Source organism: Nicotiana tomentosiformis, chromosome 10 (genome assembly GCF_000390325.3).
Source record: "Nicotiana tomentosiformis chromosome 10, ASM39032v3, whole genome shotgun sequence".
Lineage (NCBI taxonomy): Eukaryota > Viridiplantae > Streptophyta > Magnoliopsida > Solanales > Solanaceae > Nicotiana > Nicotiana tomentosiformis.
Window position 1 is genome coordinate 17,789,878 of NC_090821.1, and position 6,149 is coordinate 17,796,026.

Sequence of the window (6,149 nt, forward strand, 5' to 3'; positions counted from 1 at the left end):
TGTTGAGCGCTCGTGGCGCGAGCTCTCGAAGGGCCGCTGGGAGGCCCGATCTCACGGTAAGATTCCTTTCTCTGGATAAGTAGCCTTAAACCTTCTTTTTTCATTACTATGTCCTCATTGCTTATTTTCTCTCTTTTCTTTTTACAGGCTTGCCTAAGACCATCGAGCTTAGGCCCTTGGTAGGGGGAGAGGACCTACCCACCGATCTTCTTGCTTCGGGGTAGCCTGGTGTCACAGTCGGAGAGAAGAAAAAGAGGATGGCCCCGAGTTCCCCGAGCTTGGAGAAGAAGAAACCGAGGAGAAGGTTGGCTCGTAAGCCAAAGGAATTCTCTAGCTCTCGATTGCTTGACTCGGATTCATTCTTCCGGCTCAGGGACGAGCCCGAGGAGGACGACCTTTTTGCGGCCCGCGAGCCGTCCGTTCCTGAGGAACAAGTGGCAGCCGAGGGGGAAACGAAGGGGGCTAACCCCCCTAAAGTTCACGAGGCTTGTACAGAGGTGAGGGTTGAGACCTTTCGAGTCACCGTCTCCGCCCCTCCTGGTGTTATAGAAATTTCTAGATCGCCCTCATTCACAGAGTCTATGTTTGATAAAGCCCGAGCGACGAATGAGCGATCCAATAAAGGGGCTCATAGAGTAGACGATCCCCTCCGAAGCTTCTTTGATGGTGTAGACTCAATCGCCCTGGAAGACTTCTCCGGGTTGGGTGAATTAGAGGTGCCGAGAAAAGTCCATCCTCGGAGGTCGGTGGGCCGAACTCGAGCCCGAGGTTGATCAACCAGCTCCCCGCTCCGAGCATAAATCCTGGCCGGAAGCGATCAGTAGTTATCACCGTCCCGGAGGATGCCCGGGTTCTTTCCGCCCCTGCCGGGGTAGCTAGCTACCTCCGGTGCCTAGTAACCGAAGAAGACCAATCAAAGATGAACGAGGTGGATAGCCATGCTTGTTTAACGAAACGCAATAGGCGCTGAACTGGGTAAAATGTTATCACACTATTTTATCTTCGAATTCAAATTTTGATGATTCTAATGCCTTTTCTTTTTCACATTCTACAGGCCTGGGTGCTCCACCATGAAACCTTTCTCCGTTACCGGGATGAGCTTAGCCAACTCGAGGCCGAAATCAAAAATCTTGCTGAGAAGAGGGACATGTATAAGCTTCTCAGTAAGCAACGTGAGGGAGAAGTCAAGAATCTCTGAGTTGAGTTGGACGTGGCTCAGAAAGAACATGCCGCCCTGGTGGAACAGGGAAAGATCTTTGAAGTTAGTGATGATGAGTTATGCATGGTGACTAACGGTCAAAACCCACAGGTCCAGTAGAAGCTTGATCGAATCGACCAGCTTCGAGCTGAGATGGACGAGGTCAAGGCCATGGCCGAAGAGTGGAAAGGAAAAATTGACCGATTGGCTTCAGAAAAGGAGACTGCCCGGGAGCAGTTGTCCTCTACTGAAGTCCAACTTCGAGCGGCGAGAGAGAAAGCTGAGGCCCGGTCCCAAAAAATCGGAAGACCTCCAGTCTCAACTGAGCTCGACCGTTGCTGAATGGGATACCCTTGACAAGGAGCTTAAGATAGCCAAGTCAGCGGCGGAAATAACCAGGGCCGATGTTGCAAAGATGGTGGCCCAGTATAGGGCTGACACTAAGGCAGCCCAGGACCGCCTGAAAGTCACCGTCGAATACGTGAAGTGGCAGTCTCGAAGAGAGGCTCTCGAGGAAGTTCATGCCCCGGGTTTCGACCTATCGGCCGAGATCGAAAATGCTAAGAGGCTAGAGGCCGAGACCAAGAAGTTGGCAGATCCCGAGGATGAGGAAGGCTACGAGGGTGCCGGCGAATCCGAGGATAGAGAAGATCCCGATGGTCCCGGTGACGAGGTGAGCTCTGGCAAAGATCAGGCTTAGGTGCCTTGTAGATCTTCTTTGTTTTTGTATTTTTGTATATTTTGTTGAGGCCGTTTGGCCTTTGTAAAGATCGTTTTATATATATACAAGGCTTTTCTTTTTTCCCTTTGGAAACTTTCAAGTTTGTTTCTTTTCGCTTTTTCTTTACGATTGCAAAGATTTTAAATACCTTAGCACGTAGTAATATGGTCTAGTTCGGAGGTTCGAACAAGGCTTGTTCTCGATATAATTTTGCTAAAACCTCGTGGGGGCTTGCTATGACCGTAAGCTTTCCCCAAACTGCTCACTTAGAAGTTTTTAAATTATAATTTTGTCGAGGGTAGTCTTTGAACTGGTTTGGAAATTTTGAAGGCCTTATGTTTTGGTTACGGGTTTCGGACGTCTCTGAGCCGTTTCTAGGATGGCCGTAGCCTTTTAAGTTTGGGTATTTCCCAATAGGCTTATTACCCCAGGCTTCGATACCCGAGCCATCCAGGCTTGCCCAGGACGACAGTCCCCGAGTGGGGGTGGCCGTAGCCTTTAAAGTTCCGGCACTGCCCAATAGGTTTTTGTGTCCCCGGGCTTCGACATCCCGAGTCATCGGAGTTTGCCTTGGACGACAGTCCCTGAGTGGGGGTGATCTCTTGGATCCGGATAGAGATGGCCCTTGGGTTCGATGTCCTTAAGGAACAAAATGTAGTAATTATTAGGAGATAAAATATGTATCTACGAGGTAGAAACTTTCTTTTATTTTTGTGCGCAACATACAAGATTGTAAATGTGTACAAGCTTCGTGTTATGGCCTAAGTGGTCTATGTGGGCACGGTTCATTTGATAGTTTGGCCCTTACAATAAATCCTATCCACCGAGCCCAGACTGTTTGAGCATAAAGTTTCTTTCCTTGATAAGATCATTATCCGAGGGTTATGGCTGCCAGTATTCGAGGACAATCGTAAAGAGGGATCGGATATTGTGATGTGACCCTCGACTCCGGTTCATAGCCGGTCTTCAATTCTAAGTTAGCACGATCTACTGTTACCTCATTAAAAACCTTGCCGAAAAACCCATTTGGGACAAAACCGGTTCAAGGAAAAAAGAGTGCAACGCGTGCTTTCAGGCCTAATAACCACATCATTATTTGGTTGTTGCCTGCAAGTGTTAGTTCAATTCGTAATATATGTAGAAAAGAATGAATGGGGTCATACCTTAGCAGTAGTACCATTTTAAGTGGGTCACGTTCCAGTTGTTCGGTAGTCGCTCATCGTTCTCTACTTCGAGCTTGTGCGATCATTTGCCAGTGATGTCGATAATTCGATACAGACCTTCCCAATTCGATCTCAGCTTACCTTTATTTGGGTTCCGGGTGTTTAGTGTCACTTTTCTTAACACCAAGTCCCCGATATTGAAGTTCCGTAGGTTGGATCTCCGGTTGTAATACCTTTCGATCCGTTATTTTAGGGCGGCCAACCGGATGAGGGTGGCCTCGCGCCTCTTGTCCAACAGTTCCAGGTTCGTGCTCATGGCCTCATCGTTTGACTCTTCAGTCGTATATCGGAACATAAGACTCGGTTCCCCTACTTCAATCGGTATTAGCGCTTAGGTACCGTAGACCAACGAGAATGGGGTGGCCCCGACACTAGATTTTGAGGTCGTTCGATATTCCCACAGGACTTCGGGAAAAATTTCTTTCCATTTCCCTTTGGCGTCGGCCAACCTCTTCTTAAGATTTTGGAGTATGGTTTTGTTCGTAGACTCTGCCTGCCCATTCCCACTAGGGTGGTAGGGTGTCTATAGGATCCTTTTGATCTTATGGTCCTCGAAAAATTTACTCACTTTATTGCCGATGAATTGTTTCCCATTATCGCATACGATTTCGGCCGATATTCTGAATCGGCATATTATGTGGTCCCAAATGAAGTCAATAACTTCTTTCTCCCTGACTTTCTCAAATTCCTGGGCTTCCACCCATTTAGAAAAATAGTCAGTCATAAATAATATAAATTGAGCCTTACTGGGTGCCCATGGCAAGGGGCCAACGATGTCCCTTCCCCATTTCATCAATGGCCAGGGTGACAAGACCGAATGTAGCAGCTCCCCGGGCTGATGAATCATTGGTGCATGTCTCTGACATCCATCACATTTTCGCATGAACTCCTTTTCGTCTTTTTCCATATCGATCCAGTAGTATCCGTCTCTGATTATCTTACGAACCAATGATTCGGCACTCGAATGATTCCCGCAGTTGCCTTCGTGAACTTCCCTCAAAACATACTCGGTTTCTCTCGATCCCATACATATGGCGAGTGGGCCATCGAACGTTCTCCTGAATAGGGTGTTGTCTTCAGACAAGCTGAACCTGGCCGCCTTTGTGCGCAGAGCTCTTGATTCTTTAGGATCCGAGGGCAGTTTTCTGGTCTTCAGGAAATCTATATACTTATTTCTCCAATCCCAGGTTAAGCTTGTCGAGTTTATCTCGACGTGGCCTTCTTCCACTACCGATTTCATGAGTTGTACGACCGTTCCCGAGTTGAATTCATCATCATCAATCGATGATCCTTAGTTGGCAAGAGCACCGACTTCACTGTTTTGATCTCGAGGTACATGTTGAAAAGTCCATTCCTTGAACCGATGTAACGTCACCTGTAGTTTATCCAGGTACCTTCGCATTCATTCCTCTTTGACATCGAACGTTCCATTGACTTGGTTCACCACAATGAGGGAATCATACTTAGCTTCAATCACCTCGGCCCCCGGGCTTTTTAGCCAGCTCGATACCTGCAATCATGGCCTTATACTCAGCCTCGTTGTTAGTCAATTTTACAGTTCAAATAGATTACCTACATTATCCGTTGGTGGCTTCAATACAATGCCAAGTCCGGACCCCTTTGCGTTCGAGGCACCGTCCGTAAAGAGGGTCTAGATTCCGGAGGAGGTCCTTGAGTTCAACAATAGCTCCTTCTCGACCTCGGGTATTAGCGCCAAAGTGAAGTCAGCTACGAAGTCCGCTAAAATTTGAGATTTGATGGAGGTTCGGGGTCAATATTCGATATCGTACCCGCTGATTTCCATGGCCCATTTGGCAAATCGTCCCGAGAGCTCGAACTTATGCATTATGCCCCTCAACAGGTAAGTATTCACGACACATATGGGATGGCATTGAAAATATGGTTTTAACTTCTTGGAGGCGCTTAGCAAAGCGAGCGCCAAATTTTCCAGGTGAGGATACCTAGTTTTGGCCTCGCCTAGAGTCCTGCTAACATAGTAGATAGGAAATTGCATACCTTCCTCTTCCCGAACTAAGACTCCACTTACCGCTATCTCGGATACTGCTAAATTTAGGTACAGTTGTTCATCTGCCTTTGGAGTATGAAGCAAAGGCGGGCTCGGAAGGTACCACTTGAGTTCTTCTAAGGCTTGATGACACTCCAGTGTCCATGAGAAAATATTCTTCTTCTTTTATAACGAGAAGAACCGATGGCTCTTGTCGGAGGACTTGAAATGAATCGGCCCAACGTGGCTATGCACCCATTATCCTTTGAATGACCTTGACATTGTCCACCACGGTAATGTTCTCTATGGCCTTGATTTTATCGGGATTGATCTCGATTCCCCAATTAGACACCATGAATCCGAGAAATTTTCCGGACCCGACTCCGAATGCGCATTTCTCCGGGTTCAGATCATATTGTATTTCTTCATATGTTGAAGGTTTCCTGCAAATGTTTCAAATGGTCCTCTGCTCGCAGGGACTTAACTAACATATCGTCAATATAAACCTCCATTGATTTTGCTATTCAAACATTCGATTTACTAGGCGTTGGTAATTGGCACCGGCATTTTTTTAGCCCGAATGGCATTACGTTATAACAGTAGGTTCCGTACTTAGTGATGAAGGATGTTTTTGCCTGGTCGTCCGGGTCCATCCGAATTTGGTTGTACCCGGAATAGGCATCAAGAAAACTGAGGATATTGTGGATGACCGTGGCATCGATCATGCGATCGATGTTGGACAAAGGGAAAGAGTCCTTGGGGCATGCCTTACTCAAGTTTTTGTGGTCTACACACATTCTTAATTTATTCCCCTTTTTAGGGACTACCACTACGTTTGTTAACCAATCCAGGTACTTAACCTCTCGAATGGATCCTATTTTAAGGAGTTTCAATACCTCGTCTTTGATGAATGCATGCTTGACTTCAGACTGAGGACTCCTTTTCTAATTGACCGGGTGGAACTTCAGATCCAGTCTCAGCTTGTGAGTAGTTATTTTTGGC